This window comes from Oncorhynchus clarkii, chromosome 26, assembly GCF_045791955.1.
Source record: "Oncorhynchus clarkii lewisi isolate Uvic-CL-2024 chromosome 26, UVic_Ocla_1.0, whole genome shotgun sequence".
NCBI classification, from domain to species: Eukaryota; Metazoa; Chordata; class Actinopteri; order Salmoniformes; family Salmonidae; genus Oncorhynchus; species Oncorhynchus clarkii.
This window is the reverse complement of record NC_092172.1, coordinates 13,060,981-13,083,931: the sequence shown is the minus strand read 5'-3', so window position 1 is coordinate 13,083,931 and position 22,951 is coordinate 13,060,981. Positions and strand designations below refer to the sequence as shown.

At 43.9% G+C, this 22,951-nt stretch overlaps 1 protein-coding gene across 5 annotated transcripts in view; it reads right to left on the bottom strand.

Annotated features, from left to right (window-relative positions):
- The window catches only part of LOC139385095 (ankyrin repeat domain-containing protein 11-like), a 134,965-nt gene that overhangs the window by 98,096 nt on the left and 13,918 nt on the right, over nt 1-22,951 (bottom strand). For 3 of the 5 annotated variants that reach the window (XM_071130149.1, XM_071130145.1, XM_071130146.1), the window contains exon 2: nt 4,862-4,942. The exons of the other annotated variants lie outside the window; for them this stretch is intronic. The gene's annotated coding sequence lies outside the window, so the exon portion shown is untranslated. The remainder of the gene's footprint in view (nt 1-4,861; nt 4,943-22,951) is intronic. 5 annotated transcript variants of the gene reach the window in all.

The following is a 22,951-nucleotide window of genomic DNA, read 5'->3' as shown; positions in this document are numbered from 1 at the left end:
GTGCCTCGGCTTCTGCTCTCCCACTCAACACTACATTAGCCTGCTAATCTCCAGCCCCGTACAAACAGCTCAGTCATCATGATCCCGAGAGAAGAGAGAGGGAGGGAGAGAGAGACCTGGCAGCAGTCAGGGGAAAAACCACAGCGTCACTCAGGGATGGGGGAGGGAGGGGATGGGGGAAGGACAGAGAAGAGGATAATGGTTGTTGTGGCTCCTCTTTCTGCCATCTTTCCCGCTCGCTCACCGCACCGATTTCAACATGGACACAATCATCTCAGAAATTGTACACAACAGCTGCAAGTGAAACAGCAAGAAAAGTAATGATATCGAAGCAAATCGCTGAGCCAATGTTTAGAGATATTTATTGATCCTGTTCTATAGATTTTAGAATATGATTATACACTTTTTCTGTTAGTCATTTTAATATGGAGTACTCAATTCACACAGACATCGACAGTAAAGTCAGAAATAGACGAAAACCCTAGTGTTGTGGATTGAGAAGTAGGCTAGCTGCCCTGGAGTTGGTCTGACCAGTCTGGTGATGTTGACCAATTAAGAGGTGAAAGGTAAGGCAGAAATAACCAATTTATCTGCACTAAGTCCCATCACTCATATCAAACTGTTCTTTCCCGTAAATACAACACTAACAAAGTGCAGAAGAGCACTGTGGTGTAGGCCTTTTCACAGTCAGGCTGCTGAGCTGACACTATACTCTACCAGTCAGATATAGCTAAACAAATCCTTCATATTTCCATTCTCGCTCTACAGAGAAAGAGATGAAACACGTTACACTACAAATAATCCAATTACAGCTTGCAGATTGAGCTGAAAGGGTCAGATATAGAAATAATGCACAATGTCTCCATGGCAATCCATGTTCTTTAAACCACCCAGACAGAGTTCTAAACACCCTGGCAAACAGGCAGAAACACAGGCTGCCAGGAGACGCTGTGGGAGGGCCCCTTTAACTCACATTAGAACAAACACAATCATTTGTTCCACTGGGTTTTGTTTTCCCCCCCCTCAGATTTGACGGGGGACTGTTTGATCCTCTGAGGAGACGAGGGGTGGAGGTACAGGTACAGTAGAGGCCCAGAGAGGGAGACACTGGGTGCCTGGCGGGTACATAGCACTGTTCAGAGGTTATTGTACTGGAGGGAGAGAGGCAGAGGGACAGTGAGCAGGCTAGGATCAGTCAATCTGGTCTCTTGGACCCTGATTGAACAGAATCACATGAGGCCATTGTCTAGTCTTGTCCAATGCAACACCACTGTCATATCTATTGGTTAAAGGCAAAGTAAAGAGGCTACTGTTATCCTGTTATTCTCAGAGCTTAAGCCAAAGCTCAGCTCTAAAATTAGATGTAAGATCTAAACACAGACTTAGTGTATGGACGACTCGCTGATGGGAACTTGGCTCTGGAGAAGGGGAGATAGAACATTAAAAACATTCTGTCCCATCTACAAAACACCCAGCCAACTCCTCAGCATCCAGACAGACACTACAAATCTGACCATTTCAGAGTAGCACTGGCTATCTATCATCACAGCCAGTCCCCTCTCCTCCACAGTCACTGTGTTGCTGTGGTGGGTGAGCTTGGTTCTGACAGTGTGTGTGGGAGTGGTGGGACAAACACTGGTCTGCCTGGCTGTCAGCAGCTCTGAGCCATACCCTTGAGCAGAGCATGAGAATCAACCCTGACCTCTGAGCAGCACATTCTTTTCAATCCAGCAGCATAACATCTCTTCATTAAAAAATGGATACATCCTGTTCTCCGCTTACACACAAACTGCATTCAAAGCAATGTTCTCTTTTGACATATTGAAGATGAACATTTTTTTCCTTCCCATCTCATCTCCCCACCACTTCATACCTCACGGGAGAGCGCCCTGTAGTCGGCACTTACAAACTATTTTCTATGTAGTTGGCGCTATTTGTCCTTTTCATTCTCACACCGAGATGCAAATTTCCAAATCCCGGTGCGCCGCTTGCCCAACCTGCCATCAAAAAACATTTCCGTGGCAGAGTCGGACGTGGCCCCATGTACCTTCTTATTACTACGGCTACCTCCAACCCCTTCCGAAGCAGTGGGGCTTCGCCTCTGAACCTGTGCCATCTGCAAAGACAAACACACAATACAACGTTTCTGCCATCAAGCCACACCCAAAGGTCAGTGTCTCAGCCCGTTTGTCAAAGGGGTTATATTTGATTGGAGCTGGTGACCGCACATTTCTGAAATCCAGGAGGAGGAACTAGGCAGGAACTAGGATTGTCCCTGTGGCCCAGCCAAGTGTAGAAGATGACAGCACGTCACACAGTGCAACCAAAACAAAGATCTACATATGCAAGAGGCATTTTTCACTCAATACAAAACATGGATTTAATATCAGAATTGTCTCTGGTTTTTGTAACCACCTGCACATTTATAAGACAAACTTTTTCCTGATGTCGAGAACAAAGTGTCAGCAAGTGCAGGTTAGTTGAGAAATACATGGAGGTGTTTTCCATCAGCCAGACCGTAACGCCGATTGGAGTCGTCGCGTATTGGCGATACCCACCATAGCTACCAACATCGCTCCCTCTGCAGCGGGATGAGAGAGCTCGTTGACACTTCCTTTCAGGGTGTGTTTGAACATGAACCTCAGCCGATCCGCAGCTGCTCTGATTAATGGCACAATGACAAAACACGCTGGGATATCATCTTAAAGAATGGTTCCTCCTCGGTGCTTCGCTCTAATGACTGGGAACAGAATGACAAGGAAAACCTTGGGCAAAGGCATCACTTTAGCCGTCTACCAATCCTGCTCTTCACATTGTGCAACAAGCCTACTAATGTACAAACCTTCAAACTTCTGCTCAGATAAGCTACAGAATCACGAGACATGGGCCTATGCCACAGAACAATGTAACCACAACAATACAGGTCTGCAACCTAAGTGGTTAACGGGGCACGCTAGTCTAGTCAGAAGGGAGAGAAAACCAATACATTTGGCACGCCAACACCGCAGAGGTTCAATCCTTTGGACGGTCCACAACCTCCTATATCATCTCATCATTCAACGTGCTTACAAGAAAACCTAATCACAACAAAGTTCCCGCTTTCTTCTGCCTCGAGTTCACATTCCTCGGCGAAAGATATGAGTGAAATGCCAATTTGCTGGGTAATGATGCAGAGTTTCTCTCCTCCCTGGCCACAGAGCCATGCCTGTTTGGAGCACACAGACTCTTTCAATAGAGCATTAGCATGTGGCCTGCCAGGGGGAGAGGTAGGCGGGTGGGAGCAGGGTCTTGAGGAACAAAGCCCCTATAGTTGTCTCAAGCCTGGCTATGAGAGTTATGTAATATGACTGGCAGGGCCCACTTTCCTGTTCAGTGCTGCAGACTAATCCTATTGAAGAACAGGCCTACTTTGGAAAAGGGGAGGAGGGAGAGGGAGAGAGAGAAAAAACAAGCTGGTAATGAGCAGAGGCAAAACGGTGCAGGGAGAGCATTCACAGGAGAGACACCCTTTCATCTGCACTACCGTCCAACACAGCACAACTCCCAACCAGCAGATAACGCTGAGAATAATATCAGCACTGCCGAGGGCTGGGAGCAGGCTACACACAGAGAGCGAGAGACAGAGAGCGAGAGACAGAGAGCGAGAGACAGAGAGCGAGAGACAAAGAGCGAGAGAGAGAGAAAGAGAGAGAGCAAGAGAGAGAGCAAGAGAGATAGAAAGGAAGAGTGGAGAGAGCATGAGACAGGGAGTGGCAAAGAGCGAAAGAGAGGAGAGAGGCAACAGAGCATGAAACAGAGGGAGAGAGACGTACACCGTAACCTATTCTGTTTCTACTAACCACTGGCAAAGTGGAGGATGTAGAGCAGTTAAAAATAAAATCTGATTCTGATTTACTCTACTGATGCCTGGAAACCATGTGACTGGCATCACATGAGGAGAGGTGGGGGTGGGGGGCGTACTGGCAGCATAATGTTTTTTTTTAATCAGTTTCCACTGACAGTAAGCAGATCCGGTATGATTTCAGGAGGTAAACACCACCAGCTTCCGTTGCACAGAGCGTCTGGCTAAAGAGAAGGCTACAGAAGGAAGAGTAGAGCAAAATGAGAGTAGGGAGGGAACGAGAGGGGAGATCGATTGTTCAGCGCCCATGCTGAAAGTCTCTCTGTGTGCCGTGGGGAAAAGTCTCTTCAGAGGCGTGGGCTGCCACTACTTACTGATCGAGCAGCACGGTCACATGAGTCGCATGCGGGAGAGGGACACTTCATTAGTGACACTGAGCTCTACGGGAGCGGTGACCTACTTTCCAAACCAAGTTGCTCGCCACACAAACAACCACACACACACACACACAAGCCCACACCAGCTACAACACAGAACCCCTTTAACAAAGGGACAGGAAGGCAGGGCCTGGGCATGCACTAAGTCCTGCTCTTAATACACACATTCCAGTTGAAAGTGCAGGGCTTTAAAGCTGCCAGCTGGTACTAGCACTGCTCCTGTCTGGCCCTCTCCCACTCTCTCTCTCATAGCTAGAGAGACTGGCTCAACCCATGGCTTGAAATGATAAGTCTATAGCCACACACACAGACCGGTAGGCAGTTCCACAGCAAACCCTCTATATGGTGCCATATGAGTGTCGTTTATTTAGCATCCGAGACGGTTTGGAGAAATCTGAGGAGTCAAAACAACAAGACTACTGGAGTACAGGAATACGGGCCTTAGAAAACAACCCCCTTTCTGTAAACAACGTTTCAAAACATTAAACAGCGTGTTCAAACCTTCAGTACGTCGTGACAAACACAGGGACCAAGAAACAGAGATGGCTCCAGAGACAAAGTGGAGAGAATGTAAAATACATACCGATTCCATGGCTGTCTGCGGATGGGTGACGTTAAAATCCTGCTTTAAAAAAGGGGCTGCAGTAGGGAAGTCCAAAGAATCCTACAAAACAAAAGAAAACCGAAGGATTAGTTACGGAGCTGTTAGTTGGCGTTTAACATTCCTAATGAGATCTGGTGTAGGGAGTCATCTTCCCCACTCAGGTTGTCCTATTGCCCCAACACAGTATCTTAATGCAACCTTTCAAAGGTCAAAGCCCCACACCATGCCAGTCTCTCCTACCCCTGTAGACAGCCCCTCACAACCACCCCTGTAGACAGCCCCTCACAACCACCCCCCCAGCCACAGCCCCTCACAACCACCCCCCCCCAGCCACAGTCCCTCACAACCACCCCCCCAGCCACAGCCACAGCCAACCACAACCATAGCTTTGTCCCAACTGAGGGCAGGGGTTTATCGGGATTTGAAAGATAGAGGGGCTTTTCAAAGGCCTTCAGTTGTGCCACATCGGTTACATTCCTGTGTCGCTGTCACCTAGCCCCTCGCTCACATTTGTTCCATGGCAGTTGTTCAAATAACATTTGAGAGTCCACTAGCACAAATGGTGATAACAAGTTGACTCAAGAGGACCACACACCCCAGTAGTTAGGCTCAGTGGTAATTGTGGAAAAGTATATATATGTATAAAGGATAGAGAATAACATGATTTCAGTCTTAGAGGGCGTTATTAACCAAGAGTTTGTTCTTTTCAGAAATTAATGAAATATAGAAGGGCTTCTGCTTGTGTCTTGCCCTCTTTCCATCTGAAGAGAACAGGTGCAAGCAAAGCTTACCGAATCGGTCAGGCTGCCATTATTCTTGAGTGCGAGGCCATGAAAGCAAAATCGCATTCCACTAGTAGAGATGTTAACGGTTAAATCGGTTAGCCACCGAAAATATATTCGACCGGTCATCCTTAGTCTACAGGTACATTTGCATAATTTAGTGGGATTAAATTGCAGCGTGTATTTTCGTTAGTCGTCATGCATCTTATTTATCACACGCGCAAAGCATACAGAGCCTAGTTTGAGGAGCGGAATAGCCTATCAACTGTCAGACAGCGCAAGAGCAGCTGGTACTGGACTGCTCTTATAAGCATAGTCATTGCACAACAAATAACAGTTCTAAGTGCAATCACATGTCAAAAAAATAAATAACTATAAATGTTTTGATGGCCGCGATTAAAAACAGCTAGTAATTGTATTTCTCAATCTCAACTCGGAATTAAAGCGCGCCTCCGAATCGTCAACGGCAGGCTATAGTCAACGGTAGGCAGGCTATAGTCAACGGTAGGCAGGCTATAGTCAACGGTAGGCAGGCTATAGTCAGGCTATAGTCAATGGTAGGCAGGCTATAGTCAACGGTAGGCAGGCTATCAGCGTGTCACCCACCAATTTGCAATGTGAGCTTGAGGCTGCATAATAGTTTGAAGCCTGAACGGTTGACTTCAAATGAGAAATGTCTTACCTTGCTTCAAAATAGCCTCGCCAAAATCCAACCATCGAAACGTGGAGGCAATTATTTTCTAAAGACTTCCTGCTGTCATTAACCAGCATTTCTCTGCTGTTCTATTGGTTTTCATATCAACTTTCTTTCATTGTTGAGAAACCAAAGGACCAATCCTAGTCATATTAACAACCCATCCTAGATGTCGTTATTAGATCCCCCCCTCTAAGTTTCTAACTGAGATTTTAATCTGTCACTTTGTCATCATCTCACATTTTCAACTCGGCTGGCATTAGGTGTTCCGTTTAGAACAGTGTTTTCAGCTCGGCTGGCATTAGGTGTTCCGTTTAGAACAGTGTTTTCAGCTCGGCTGGCATTAGGTGTTCCGTTTAGAACCGTGTTTTCCGCTCGGCTGGCATTAGGTGTTCCGTTTAGAACCGTGTTTTCAGCTCGGCTGGCATTAGGTGTTCCGTTTAGAACCGTGTTTTCAGCTCGACTGGCATTAGGTGTTCCGTTTAGAACAGTGTTTTCAGCTCGGCTGGCATTAGGTGTTCCGTTTAGAACAGTGTTTTCAGCTCGGCTGGCATTAGGTGTTCCGTTTAGAACAGTGTTTTCAGCTCGGCTGGCATTAGGTGTTCCGTTTAGAACAGTGTTTTCAGCTCGGCTGGCATTAGGTGTTCCGTTTAGAACAGTGTTTTCAGCTCGGCTGGCATTAGGTGTTCCGTTTAGAACAGTGTTTTCAGCTCGGCTGGCATTAGGTGTTCCGTTTAGAACAGTGTTTTCAGCTCGGCTGGCATTAGGTGTTCCGTTTAGAACAGTGTTTTCAGCTCGGCTGGCATTAGGTGTTCCGTTTAGAACAGTGTTTTCAGCTCGGCTGGCATTAGGTGCTCTGTTTAGAACAGTGTTTCCCCAAGAATGGCATTTTCGCAAATGTTTGAAAATGCTGTTTTATTAGCGGCTTCATTACAGGAGTTGCATGTTCAATAATATAGCCTTTTGACTAAGATGATAGGCTTCTACTGTTGCATGTTTTCATTAAACTCTTAACGAAAATGTCAGATCCTTGTATGCAAGCATAACAATGTCTGTAGGTCATGTCATTTTACTGTTTGGGAAAAATGTAACTGTTTGTTGACCGCTTAATGAGGGTTGGTTAGTCGGCAGCAACATTCACCGAACTGTGCATCACTCGCCAATAGAGATAGTCATAGGTTAAGAAAATATATGTTACATCTGCAAACCATTTTATGTCTGTCAATCTAAGCAACTAGAAATGGGACAGCAAGAATCTCAAGTTAACATACCAACTGAAGTGGATGACACTAGAGCCCAGGCCAGGCCAGGCCAAGGGCTGGAGGTGCCAGGACAATACAGGAAGTGAGGCCAGATTAAGGGGCCAGGCCTCACTGGGATGGACGGGGGGGGGGGGGGGGGTGACGTGTCTGTTAAAATCAGAACTCTGTTGGTTCTCACAGCAGGAATCCAGGGATTGGACTAATCCAGAATGGAGAGCAGAGCACTCCCTCTTAAATGGGGCTTGAATACAGGCTTGTAATCTTACTAAGAAAATCCCCCGACCGCACAGTGACAAAGTACACTCCCTTTAAGCCGGGCCATGCTAAAACACACAAGACATCACTCATGGGTAACACAGATCAGTCTCTGGCAGGGTAAGCTCTTGGTTGGGTAGACTATGGACATCTGAGGATATCATGCCAGGGTTCAATTAAACTTGAATGTGAACTGTCGTATTTAGAATCCTTACGGAGCTTTAAATTCTGATTGAAATAAATAAAATAAAAACCTAAAAGTGATAACTCCAAACTCACTGATCTTCCTTTGTGCACCTACGATCAAATGAGCGAGACGTTTCCTTTCAGTCACTGATAAGAGCCCCTACTACTAGCAAACACACTGCACATTAAAAACGCCATTAATCTGTCTGTGGAGGATTTCTCTCCCTCTAGGGTTGGCCGGAGGTTTTCCACCACTCGTAGGGTGCACACTATGTTGACCTTAAAAGGGAAACTTTGAGCCTGAGAAGCCAAGCTCTAGCGCTTTGCCGCAGCTCTTAGGGATCTGGTTATAGTCCTCTTGAAAGACGATGCTTCCACAATTATTCATACATTGGGAGGGATTACCAAAGACAGGACTTCAGTTTCACCACAGGCCATAGGCCAGGCTCTGCTGACCTCATGCCAACAAAGGTGAGACTGTTAAAGCTACCAGTCATTGAAAGGCACCCAAGCCCACACTTCTCAAACATCTCAAGCAGGATGACTCGGCCAAAAACACATGGCTCCTACCTTGTGGTAATGTGGTGGCCCCCTCATGCCCTCAGGGCATGCACAAGACTCAACGTGAAGAGACAGCTATGTCTGTAGGCAGGGGGAGAGAAGACCAGGTATTTTAAGAACGCCATAACAAGTTCATCCTGTGTCAGTATGTCAGTATTTGAGGCTTCCTGTAAGTGTGTTTGCCCTGGCCCTAGCGAGGCAGAAGCACACAAATGTTTGTGCAAATATCCATAGTCCCGCCTGCCAGGGGCAGCTGGGCAGGATGTGACATAAATTTGGAGCCTCGGACACGGCAGTGACAGCCAACTGGTTTTTTAAAAAAAAATTTTTTACACCAATGAGGTAATTTACTACCACCTGCTGACATTGAGCTGGAATAGAAGTCACCCGTTCACACACATAGGCAGGACAGGGAGCTGCCAGTCAGTCCAATGTGTCCAGGAATTGTACATTTATGACTGGGGAAGTAGTAAAGTCTAACAGGACCAAACTGGACCTTTAATCCCTGCCACAGTCCCTGACAGACTGCTGGGAGCACCAACACGCCACCAAAGGTTTGGCCATTCACAGTCAAACCCAGAAATCTTAGTTACTTAGACTTAAATGAAGGTTTGCTAGGCATGTGGGGAGCCTGGGCTATTTCTGATCCATTTGAAGAGCCTCTTTGCAGGAGGTAGTGAGGCCTGTCTGCAGAGAGAGGAAGGGAAACACTGAAGTTTGTGTCTGCTCCTCATTTTCTTTCCCTTTTGGTTCTGTGCAGCAGCTCTGGGCCCCTCCAGGGTCTCCCACCAAAGAGGGTGCTGCAGCTCTGGGCCCCTCCAGGGTCTCACACCAAAGAGTGTGTGTGTTTGTCCTACAGTGGCCCCCCAGGCGCAATGTCTCCAGTTACTACTCCAATGTCTGTGTGTTAGACATGTTTAGCAGGGTTTCTCTGGTGAATGAGACCGGTTCCCCAAAACCAGCCGTGGTTACACGACTTGTGTTGAGCCACACTGGGGGGCCACACTGCTCATTTGTAACGGCTGCATCTATCCTGGCTAATTAGGTTTGACTCAGCACGATGGGAGATTGAGAAGGCAGGCGACACATGAGTAAAAACTGCTGATTGAGGCACAAAACCTGGCACAAAAGCTTCACAAAAATCCAGAGATACTAATCAGCACGGCTTTTAGGTGAGCCGTACCAGAAAGACCAGGCTTAAAGAGCACAGTCAGCACACAGACCGACATGGGCCAACTAGCCTGTAGCTTCACATCCAAACACACTGCAGGACACAGGCCTACAAGTACTAGCTAGCTATCTCTCCTTCTGGCTAACATCCCTGTTGTGCTCATATAGGTGTTATGTTTTATGATATGGCCAAGTTGAGAAGAAATACGAGTAAAACAGGACATAGGAGTTGACCTAAACATGCAAAAGGTCAGAGTTCAAGCCTCCCCATCCTGACAGTAAGCAGGGGCAGCTCAGGACAAAGGAAGTGTTCTTTTCACATGTTTGGCTATTTGAAGTGAATATACTAACACCGTCTTTTAAAACAAATCCCTGTGTGGTATTTCAACATCACCGGGGGAAAACCAAACACTGGACTTTGTTCATGAGGAGTGGTGTGCACACATGTGCATGAGAAGGCAAGTCATACTTCTGACAAGTTTGAGAACCTGGCCCGTGTTGATTTCAACTACAGTCTCTGTAGACTCGAGTCCAGCTTTGAAGCCCAATGCCCAGGGTTTGAGATCCAAGAATCTCCTTGGAGTTGGGAGAGCAGTCACGGCCAATCCTAGGGCCTAGCCTCAACAACAGACAATGGCTGCCAGAGCTGCTCTGCTACAAACATACCACACTGTCCAGATAACTGCCTGAAGGAACACACACAACAACAACTGCTAACACTCAGACCCACGATCTCACACACAAAACAATTCCACATGCCATAGAGCCGTAGCTATTTAATGAGTATATTTCCGGAGATTAGTCCACAACATGTTGCAATGGTGATAGGGCTGAAAACACTGACTGTGTCTGCAGGAGAGGGAGGGGGAATACTAGACGCAATAGTTTATACACATGCTATTCTGAAGCCCAAAGCAAAGACTGGAAAATGTGGAAGAGAAAGCCGAGCTACTGAGAGACACAGAGCGATGGGAGGAGAGTGAGAGGTCAGCCCCATTTGAGCTTTAGTAATATGGCTGGGGGAGGGTAAAGTGAGTGGAGCTCTAAAAACAACTGGCTGGACTGTGTTGCTTCAGCCCGGGCTGCCACTGCGTGTCTGCAGCATGGCCCGTGGCTTGTGTGAACATGCAGGCCTATGTGGGGCACCAGTGCATTGTGGGATTACGGAGGAGACGGGTGGTCTAATGGTCGCCCGGGGGCATGCACAGCCATCCTTTATCGTGCCTCTTTTCTGCCCCCCCCCCCCCCCCTCTATTCTGCTCCCCAGGGCATCGGATTACAGGAAGCACCACCATTTTCACAATCTGGTCAGCTCCATTTATCTGGGAAATCTGGACAATGAGGCAGACTCCTCCTTCTCCCCCTTCTCTCAATGTGTCCCTGGGATACAGAGCACCTCTCCAGTCCTCTCTGGCTGCCCTATCAGAGAACACATCTGACGGAGCTGACAGCAGCCTGGGACTGGGACACTAGCTCCGACCTTTATGTCTGAATACTGAACATGCATCACAGAGCAGACACGGACACAGGGGGACAGGGAGAGTCTGCACTGTTCACCTACAGAGCAGCATGCACACAGACAGAATTTCCCTCGGCTCCATTTTTTTGTAGGCAGGGCACCAAGCTACTCGGGGTAGCATTGTTATTCAGCACTTGTTTGTAGAGTACATTTTTTTCAAATCTGTCCCAAAATACAAATATTACTAAATAGAATACAGGAATAATAGACCTACTGTTGTGAATTATTCTTGAAAGCAATATGTTATCCAAGTTACCCAAATAGCTGGAGTGTTGGGGTACCAGGGAAGAATATTACATATTTCCAGTAGTCTCGAAACAGCAGGAGAGCTGTAAACTCAAACATAAGCTGAAAACAATGAGACTAAATGGCAATTCAGGTTTCAGTTATTTAGATCAGTTGTGTTTATTCCGTCAACGATTCACTAAAAACACAACTAGCTCTGTTTCTCAAACGTCAAATTTAGAAGTTGATGCAAACGTCAAATTTCAAAGTATGGCATTAACTTAAATCTAAGGTTACTCCGAATGGTTAAGGGTTAAGGTTTGGAATAGACTTTAAACAAAAATCTCAATAAGTTTCTATTGCTGGATTCGAATTTGCTAACTTTGGATTCAGAGGCAGATGCTTAAATCCATCCGCCATACCAGTCCACAACGACCTAGCTAAACCTACTTGAAGGTAACAGCGCTCACGGTGGCCGGTTTACTTGTAATCTCCCGACGTCCTCAGACATGGATGGACGTCAAATACTGACTTGTATCACGTGACCTGGCTGCAAAAACAAGTAGGAGTTCAAAGCAATTCAAAACATGATAAATAAGAAGTATAGCAGGAGTGTGTGTGTGTGTGTGTGTGTGTGTGTGTGTGTCTGTGTGTGTGTGTGTGTGTGTGAGAGGAGTCAATTGTGTGTTGGCAGACTGCTATTCTAGAGGCCTTAATTTAAAATATATATTTTGCACACTGCGTCGTTTTTTGGCTTCTATTTATTTTTTTATGCGGTGAGACCGTGGGCATGAAACCAGTTGACTTTAGGCTCGCACCGAATGTGAATCTAGCATTTGGGCCCACGTCTGACGGACAACTTTTTTCTCCACAGGATTATTCAGAAAGTATTTCACACTTTGCCTTGTTTTACATTTTGTTGTGTTATAGCCGGAATTTAAAATGTATATCGTTTGTCACTGGCCTACACACAATAACCCATAACGTCAAAGTGGAATTGTTAGCAAAAATTTACAAATTCATTTAAAATGAAAAGCTGAAATGTCTTAATATGTATTCAACCCCTTTGTTGTGGCAAGTCTAAAGTTCAGAAGTAAAACATATCTTAACATATCACATAAGTTGCGTGAAATAAGTGTTTAACATGATTCTTGAATGACTACAGTGCCTTGCGAAAGTATTCGGCCCCCTTGAACTTTGCGACCTTTTGCCACATTTCAGGCTTCAAACATAAAGATATAAAACTGTATTTTTTTGTGAAGAATCAACAACAAGTGAGACACAATCATGAAGTGGAACGACATTTATTGGATATTTCAAACTTTTTTAACAAATCAAAAACGGAAAAATTGGGCGTGCAAAATTATTCAGCCCCCTTAAGTTAATACTTTGTAGCGCCACCTTTTGCTGCGATTACAGCTGTAAGTCGCTTGGGGTATGTCTCTATCAGTTTTGCACATCGAGAGACTGAAATTTTTTCCCATTCCTCCTTGCAAAACAGCTCGAGCTCAGTGAGGTTGGATGGAGAGCATTTGTGAACAGCAGTTTTCAGTTCTTTCCACAGATTCTCGATTGGATTCAGGTCTGGACTTTGACTTGGCCATTCTAACACCTGGATATGTTTATTTTTGAACCATTCCATTGTAGATTTCGCTTTATGTTTTGGATCATTGTCTTGTTGGAAGACAAATCTCTGTCCCAGTCTCAGGTCTTTTGCAGACTCCATCAGGTTTTCTTCCAGAATGGTCCTGTATTTGGCTCCATCCATCTTCCCATCAATTTTAACCATCTTCCCTGTCCCTGCTGAAGAAAAGCAGGCCCAAACCATGATGCTGCCACCACCATGTTTGACAGTGGGGATGGTGTGTTGCTTTTACGCCAAACATAACGTTTTGCATTGTTGCCAAAAAGTTCAATTTTGGTTTCCTCTGACCAGAGCACCTTCTTCCACGTTTGGTGTGTCTCCCAGGTGGCTTGTGGCAAACTTTAACCGACACTTTTTATGGATATCTTTAAGAAATGGCTTTCTTCTTGCCACTCTTCCATAAAGGCCAGATTTGTGCAATATACGACTGATTGTTGTCCTATAGACAGAGTCTCCCACCTCAGCTGTAGATCTCTGCAGTTCATCCAGAGTGATCATGGGCCTCTTGGCTGCATCTCTGATCAGTCTTCTCCTTGTATGAGCTGAAAGTTTAGAGGGACGGCCAGGTCTTGGTAGATTTGCAGTGGTCTGATACTCCTTCCATTTCAATATTATCGCTTGCACAGTGCTCCTTGGGATGTTTAAAGCTTGGGAAATCTTTTTGTATCCAAATCCGGCTTTAAACTTCTTCACAACTGTATCTCGGACCTGCCTGGTGTGTTCCTTGTTCTTCATGATGCTCTCTGCGCTTTTAACGGACCTCTGAGACTATCACAGTGCAGGTGCATTTATACGGAGACTTGATTACACACAGGTGGATTGTATTTATCATCATTAGTCATTTAGGTCAACATTGGATCATTCAGAGATCCTCACTGAACTTCTGGAGAGAGTTTGCTGCACTGAAAGTAAAGGGGCTGAATAATTTTGCACGCCCAATTTTTCAGTTTTTGATTTGTTAAAAAAGTTTGAAATATCCAATAAATGTCGTTCCACTTCATGATTGTGTCCCACTTGTTGTTGATTCTTCACAAAAAAATACAGTTTTATATCTTTATGTTTGAAGCCTGAAATGTGGCAAAAGGTCGCAAAGTTCAAGGGGGCCGAATACTTTCGCAAGGCACTGTACCTCATCTCTGTACCCCACACATACAGATAATTGTAAAGTCCCTCAGGTCGGGAAGTGAATGTGAAACACAAATTCAACCAAATCAAAAATCCAAATTTAATTTGACACATAAATATGTTTAGCAGATGTTGTTGCGGGTGTAGCGAAATGCTTGTGTTACTAGCTCCTACAGTGTAGTAATATCTAACAAGCAATATTTATCAACACACAATCTAAAGTAAAGGAATTAAGAATATATAAATATTTGGGTGAGCAATGTCAGAGGGGCTTAGACTAAAATACAGTAGAATAGGACAGAATACAGTATTAAAATAGGACATAATTCAAAATATGTAAACATTAAAGTGACTAGTGTTCCAATTATTAAAATAGCTAGTGATTTCAAGTCTATGTATATAGGTCAGCAGGCTCTAATGTGCTAGTGATGGCTATTTAACAGTCTGATGGCCTTGAGATTGAAAAACAGCTTCAGTCTATCGGTCCCAGCTTTGAAGCATAAAGACCAGGGAAAGTTATTCAATGCATTGCAAATAAGGGCACCTATTGGTAGATGGATAAAAATAATAAAAGCAGACATTGAACATCCCTTTGAGCATGGTGAAGTTATTAATTACACTTTGAATGGTGTATCAATACACTCAGTCACTACAAAGATACAGGCGTCCTTCCTAAATCAGTTGCAATAAAGGAAGGAAACCGCTCAGGGATTTCACCATGAGGCCAATGGTGACTCGAAAACAGTTAGATTTTAATGGCTGTGATAGGAGAAAACTGAGGATGGACCATGAACATTGTAGTTACTCCACAATATTAACCTAAATGACAGAGTTTGCAATAAGACACTACTGTAGAACTGCAAAAAATGTGGCAAAGAAATTAACGTTATGCCCTGAATACAAAGCATTGTTTGGGGCAAATCCAGCACACCACTTAGTACCACCATATTTTCAAGCATGGTGGCGACTGCATCATGTCATGAGTATGCTGGTCATCGGCAAGGGAGTTTAAGATATAAAATAATAAATTATGGAATAGAGCTATGCACAGACAAAATCGGAGAAAACCTAGTTGTCTGGTTTCCAACAGACACTGGGACACAAAAATGACCCTTTCAGCAGGACAATAACCTAAAACACAAGGCCAAATATACACTGGAGTTGCTTACCAAGACAACATTGAATGTTCCTGTGTGGCCTAACTACAGTTTTGACTAATATCTATTGCAAGAATTGAAAATGGCTGTCTAGCAATGAACAACAACCAACATGAATGTTGATTATAATAATGTGGAAATATTTTACAGTCCAGGTGTGCAAAGCTCTTAGAAACTTAGAAAAACTCACAGCTGTAAGTCACTGCTAGAGGTGATAATAGGTATTGACTAAAGGTGTGAATACTTAGGTAAATGTGATATTTCTGTATTTAATTTAAAATAAATTGAGCAAAAAAAAATCGAAAAGCATGTTTTCACTTTGTCATTATTTGAACAAACAAAAATATTTAACTAGTCAGTTACCCTCTCTAGCGTAGGGGGCAGCATTCGGAATTTTGGATGAAAAGCATGCCCAAATTAAACGGCCTGCTACTCGGGCCCAGAAGATATGATATGCATATAACTGGTAGATTTGGATAGAAAACACTAACGTTTCCAAAACTGTTAAAATAGTGTCTGTGAGTATAATAGAACTGATTTAGCAGGCAAAAACCTGAGAAAAATCCATTGAGGAAGTAGTTTTTATTGGTTTTGTAGTTTTCTATTCAATGCCATTACAGTATCCATTGACTTAGGACTCCATTTGCAGTTCCTATGCCTTCCACTAGATGTCAACAGTCTTTAGAAATAATTTCAGGCTTGTATTCTTATTAATGAGGGAGTAAGACCAGTCTGAACGAATGGACCCTAAAGTGACGCAGAGTTTTTTCAGGCATATGTGCATTTCTTGTTTACCTTTTATATTGACGACGTTATTGTCCGGTTGAAATATTATAGATCATTTAGGCTAAAAAACAACCTGAGGATTGAATATAAACATCGTTTGACATGTTTCTATGAACTTTACGGATACAATTTGGATTTTTTTGTCTGATTGTTTTGACTGAGTTTGAGCCTGTGGATTACTGAAGAAAACACGCTAACAAAACTGAGGTTTTTGGATATAAAGAGACTATCGAACAAAATGAACATTTATTGAGTAAATGAATGTCTTCTGATTGCTACCATATGAAGATCATCAAAGGTAAGGGATTAATTGTATCTCTATTTCTGAGTTTTGTAACGCTTCTGCTTGGCTGGTTACTGTTCGTAATAATTTGTCAACTGGGCTATGTTCTGGGCTAGGTATGCTTTCGCCGAAAAGCATTTTATAAATATGACACTGTGGTTGGTTTAACAAGAAGTTAATCTTTAAACATATGTAAAATATGATTGTTTTTCTGAATTTTTATAATGAGCATTTCTGTAATTGAATTTGCACGGTACGTCCCACATACCCTAGAGAGGATAAGAACAAATTCTTATTTACAATGACGGCCTGCCCCGGACAAACCCAGACAACGCTGGGCCAATTGTACGCCACCTTATGGGACTCCCAAACATGGCAGGATGTGATTCAGCCTGGATTCGAACTAGGGTCTGTAGTGACGCCTCTTGCACTGAGATGCAGTACCTTAGACCGCTGCGCCACACAGAAGCCCATTATGGGATAGTGTGTCATTTTTTTTTATCCATTCTGAATTCAGGCTGTAAAAAAATGTGGAATAAGTCAAGGGGTATGAATAGTTTCTTCAGGTGCTGTACATGCAAAAATTGGTGCCCACTTGGCTCGCAAATTACACTTAGAGGTGCTAAGTACTCTCGGCCAGCATGCTATTGGTGCGTCTGAGCCCTTACAGAACGCAGGGTGATACGCAGGGTGCAAACCTTCTTATAAACTCAAAATACACACAAAATGTCTAAAGTGCCTAATGTAGTAACAAAGCATATTCACCAAAATAACTGGTAAAACATGTAGCCTAAACTAATATTGCTAAATACTGTAAAAATTAACGTGAACGCATTTGCAAACGCATAGCCTCCATCTACCGTCTTTGACGAGACACAGGCACTTACTATTGAGACAGGGGTCACGTTATAGTTCAGAAATCCGCATTTTCAAAAAGCAGACAGTCAAAAAAAGTGTTTTAAACCATTTCCACTTGCGTTTTATATTGAAAGTCAGTGTTTTTTTTGCTGACCAGGGGCGTGCAACTATAGTTTTCTACAGAAAATACATTAGTGCAGCACATTCAGAAAACAGCTTAATTTTCATCAGATACCAACAGAAGTGCAACGGTATTTGGCCAGCAGCCACACAAGTTAAATGAGCATACAATGAAAAATCAAGGTCTTTTCTGCAAAAACTACACATGGTCATCATATTTGTAAATGTTTATCATAGAAAAAATGCAGCCAGCTATATTTGTTAATGTTTCGTTTGAAGTTAATCTTGCATTTTACCAGAGAAAAGTAGGTTTCACTGAGAAAAGTACAGGAGAAAAAGTAGCTACACATCAGTCAGAGTGCTGTCTGCTGATAGAATGCCCCTTCGTGAATTCTCAGAGTGGAGAAGTGCAACTGAAGCACAAAACTTGTCTGATACCGAGCAGATATTACAATAAGAAGCATTTTAGATCTGCGTTTACAAAATATGTTATTTTCCACCTTATCCAATATCTCACCCTGTCCGCCTCTCAAAGTCCCCACAATAACTTAAGGCTCTGAACAACAGCAGCAGCTCAATATGACAGACACCAGAGTCCAGCGGCAGCCTGATATATTTCAAGCAGCCGCAGCACGCTTATTTTAATATCTTACTGAGGCAAATTAGATTCAGCCATCCTATCAGGCCTCTACATTAGAGAGGAACCTGACACTGCCACCCGAGGGGGGGGGGGGGGGGGGGGGGGGGGAGTGCTGCGTGTGAGAGAGACCTGCACACTGCCCTTCTTCAAAAACATCTACATTATTGATCAGGCTGGCTTCTGCAGGGACCACGCTAAACCTCCTCAGCTCCAGCGCAGGCAGGCGAGGCTGCAGAGAAGCAGTCAGCCAGGCAAGCAGTCAGGGGGACTGAGAACAGAGCCAGGCAGGCAGCACCACAGGCCCTTTCACACTGCGAGAACAACACCACAGGCACAAACCCATCTTGCTGTTTGCACATCCATGTACATGTTTTGTATTCTAAAGATTGCAGTGAAATGGGAAATTACCTCAAATTTACTGATTATTCTTGAACAATAACATATGGCCTATCAGCCTTTGATAGGTTCTTAGCAGAATAGAAAATGTTCAACAAGGTACTTAGGCTACACAATGAAATAGGGCTAGGTTTTAGTCCTGAACCAGATAACAGAGCTTGACTACTGCAACAACATAAAAAAAGCTATTAGCATATGGAAAAGATAAGCTTGAGCCTTCAACTAGGCCCCCATAACAGGCATTCCCGCCAAATAACCATTGCACTTCGACCACAGTTTAAGCATATGGACCTCATTGATGTCTAAACTGGAATTCAATTCAACACGATTATGAGCCTCCCCAAAACAAGCGATTCCATTAAAATGCAAATATCCATCTGAAGGGATGTGCATTTTTACCCCAGGTCCACATAGAGAAGGCCTCTAACATGGCCAGGGTAGGTTAAGGATAGAGGGTCCATCTGTTTAGTACTATAGAAAGAATTGTAGTCTTACGACTCATGGTAAGGAAGATGGCTAGGTGGGACAACCACATCCCCTCTGCACTGTAAGTCGCACTGGATTTATTTATTATTTGCCTTTATTTAACGAGGCAAGTCAGTTAAGAACAAATTCTTATTTATAATAACGGCCTACCGGGGAACAGTGGGTTACACTGCCTTGTTCAGGGGCAGAACGGCAGATTTTTACTTTGTCAACTCGGAGATTCGATCCAGCAACCTTTCAGTTACTGGCCCAACGCTCTAACCACTAGGCTCCCTGCCAGCCCAAGAGCGTCTGCTAAATGATTAGAATATAAACGTAAACAGGATGAGGAACAATTATGAAAGGAAGATAGGCAGAGTGATGCAGAGTGATGCAACCAGAGAGTGAGGGGAAGATAATGGTAGAACATTTAAAAAAGGATGAAATTAAGCAATTTCATCAAATGAAGGAAGAAAGCGAGGGAGGAGAGAGGATTGAATTGAGAATCAGCACCACTCCTGACACAGTTACCAGTGCTTGTTTGTTCAGCACAGCCACCATCCACACTGGCCGCACACACTCCATGGCAAAACACCCAACATTCTGCTGTTGTCAAGGTAACCGTTTGTAAGGCGAAACCCACATTCCAAGGAATTCAAACACTCACCGGCCCGAATCTAAAACGTGTGCTTAAACGTATGTGCTTTCTCCTGGAGAGTTTCTGCTTCCTCTTTAAAGAAATAAGAAAACCCAGAATTCAAGAGGAAACGTGAGTATGATAAATGGAGTGAGTTTTGTGGACGAGGAGGTCGATAGGAAATCAAACCTCACCCCGGGGGGGCAGACACATCCCTGGTCTCCTGCTGATACTGTGTTCTGAAATAACAGACAATAACACTGCCATTTCAAAATGGCCCCTATTTAAACCATAAAGACTTTCTAAATGTCAGGCAGGCAACAGACATGCACACATATCTTCACTACCATGGCTGAGTGCTTGTTTATGACTGACTAGCTCACAGACACGATGGGAGGGGTTGATGCACCCCCCCCCCCCCTCGGCTGTCTACCACATACACATGCCCTAGTGCAACAGCAGAGGTGGATTGAGGGTCAGTCAGAGAACACACATGATCCCTCCCCATCTTCAGCTCACTAACCATCACATTTTTGAAAAAACAAGAGGCGAGGCTTCAGAAATTTCACACAAAAAATCTAAACCAACCATAGTCTTTCCTAATCTAAAACACAGCAGTGCATTTCACAGTACCAAATCCAACCCCATCTCATTCTACAGCCCATCATCGCCATCACCATGGTGATGTGTACATTGATATTACATCTACCCTCCTCTGCAGAAGCAAATCAGAGGCTGAATGCCAGGTTGTTAGAATGCCTGTGTAGATTTAGCCATGACATTTAAGACAAATTATTTTTCAGATTTGACTGTATTATTCATTGGAGCGTAGCAGTGGAAAGGAAGTTAAACTACAAAGCGTACATCTCCCATAAAATAATATTCCATGTCTTGACAGGATGTGTGGGTAGCTCTTTACATTAACAATTAAGGGGTTTTAATCCATTTGAACCCCAGGGAAGACAGTGAGAGGTCTATCAGAACAATTAACACTACTATTATTACCGATATTACATCATTTGACATTGATATGCCCAGAGGAAACCAATAGGTAGAACACACCTGGCGAGAGAGGCTACATGTGTGAGAAAGCATTTTACAATGTGCATTGTCCTCCACCCATCTCCAGCCCTCATGTTGGAGCTGTGATGGCTGCACTGAAATAGTGAAGTAAACATCTGACTGAGTCACAGCAGAAATGGAGGTGGGAAGGGAACAGCGGTGTGTTTCTGTGGAGCAGCTCACTGCATAAGCAGCCTCACGCACTTAAGATTCTGAGACGAACAGGGCTGCAGGAGCCTTGGCTGGTGCACTGACACAGTCTTCCAATGCAGAGAGAGAGATAGAGAAAGAGTGGCGAGTAAAAATGGAATAGAACACAGAGGAGATTTACGAGAGGACGAGCCCTGAAGGATAAAGACGTCAGCATGCTTCAAGTCGGCTGGAGCATAGCCGAACTGTGCTTGCATTCTCCCTTAAAAAGACCTTCAATTGAAAAACAAGAAAAAAGCGTCAATAGTCCCGTTTGTCCAGATTGAGACGCCGTAGCCAGTATAATTGTGACTATTTTGAGGAATTAATCTAACATAACTCGGTCATTAATTGAAGTTTTTGCCAAGGAGATCTTAGTCGCGCAATTTTTCATCTGACTAGGATGTTTGGTGCAGTATTTCTCAACATTTGCATGAGGACGAGTTGTCTCTTGTTGAATGACAACACGCACTTCGTTAAAGACTCCCTACAGACTTCGGTTTCCCTCGAGAGAAGAATGTGTGCACAAACATCAGAAAACCTTATCGAAGTCCAAAACAAACAAAAACATAAGAATGTCATCGTAATATACAGTTGAAGTCGGAAGTTTACATAAACTAGTTTTAATGACTCCAACCTAAGTGTTTCAACCACCACAAATTTCTTGTTAACAAACTATAGTTTTGGCAAGTCTGGTTCATCCTTGGGAGCAATTTCCAAATGCCTGAAGGTACCAAGTTCATCTGTACAAACAATAGTATGCAAGTATAAACACCATGGGATCAGGCAGCCATCATACGGCTCAGAAAGGAGATGCGCTCTGTCTCCTAGAGATGAACATACCTTGGTGAGAAAAGTGACTACGGTTTGCAACTACACATGGGGACAAAGATTGTACTTTTTGGAGAAATGTCCTCTGGTCTGATGAAACAAAAATAGAACTGTTTGGCCATAAGGACCACCGTTATGTTTGGAGGAAGAAGGGGGAGGCTTGCAAGCCAAAGAACACCATCCCAACGGTGAAGCATGGGGATGGCAGCATCATGTTGTGGGGGTGTTTTGCCGCAGGAGGGACTGGTGCAATTCACAAAATAGATGCATCATGAGGGTGGAACAATTTGTGGATATATTGAAGCAACATCTGAAGACATCAGTCAGGAAGTTAAAGCTTGGTCGCAAATGGGTCTTCCAAATGGACAATGACCCCAAGCATACTTCCAAAGTTGTGGCAAAATGGCTTAAGGACAACAAAGTCAAGGTATCGGAGTGGCCATCATAAAGCCCTGACCTCAATCCTATAGAAAATGTGTGGGCAGAACTGAAAAAGCGTTTGAGAGCAAGGAGGCCTACAAACCTGACTCAGTTACACCAGCTCTGTCAGGAGGAATGGGCCAAAAAGCCTACCCGAAGCTTTTGACTCAAGTTAAATAATTTAAAGGCAATGCTACAAAATACTAATTGAGTGTATATAAACTTCTGACCCACTGGGAATGTGATGAAATAAATAAATCATTCTCTCAACTATTATTCTGACATTTCACATTCTTAAAATAAAGTGGTGATCCTAACTGACCTGAAACAGGAAATGTTTAAGATTAAAATGTCATGAATTGTGAAAAACTGAGTTTAAAATGTATTTGGCTAAGGTGTACGTAAACTTCCGACTTCAACTGTATGCAAACTCTTCTGAACTGTATCGGCTGGGAAGCATGCGGGCACCTTAAGAGTGACATTAAGATGAGAAAGGAAAGTGACGTGAGGGAAACTGTGACAAGCTTCTCAGAAACCCATAAGATGGCCTCAGTATGATAGGTTATAATAGCAGCAATCAAAGACTACCCTCACCCATGTATACAGGAACTGAGGTGGCCAATTACCCTAAACAGACACCAAAGTATTAAAAAAAAAGATTATTCCTCCAATTCGAAGATTTCATTTTCTCACTGATGTAAGATCTGCTGCTAGAGAGCCGACCTGACCGCTTCAAGGACCATCTTGTTTGCCATTTCCTGTTCCCATGGCAGCAAAGGCAGAGGGGTTTTGATGATGGCC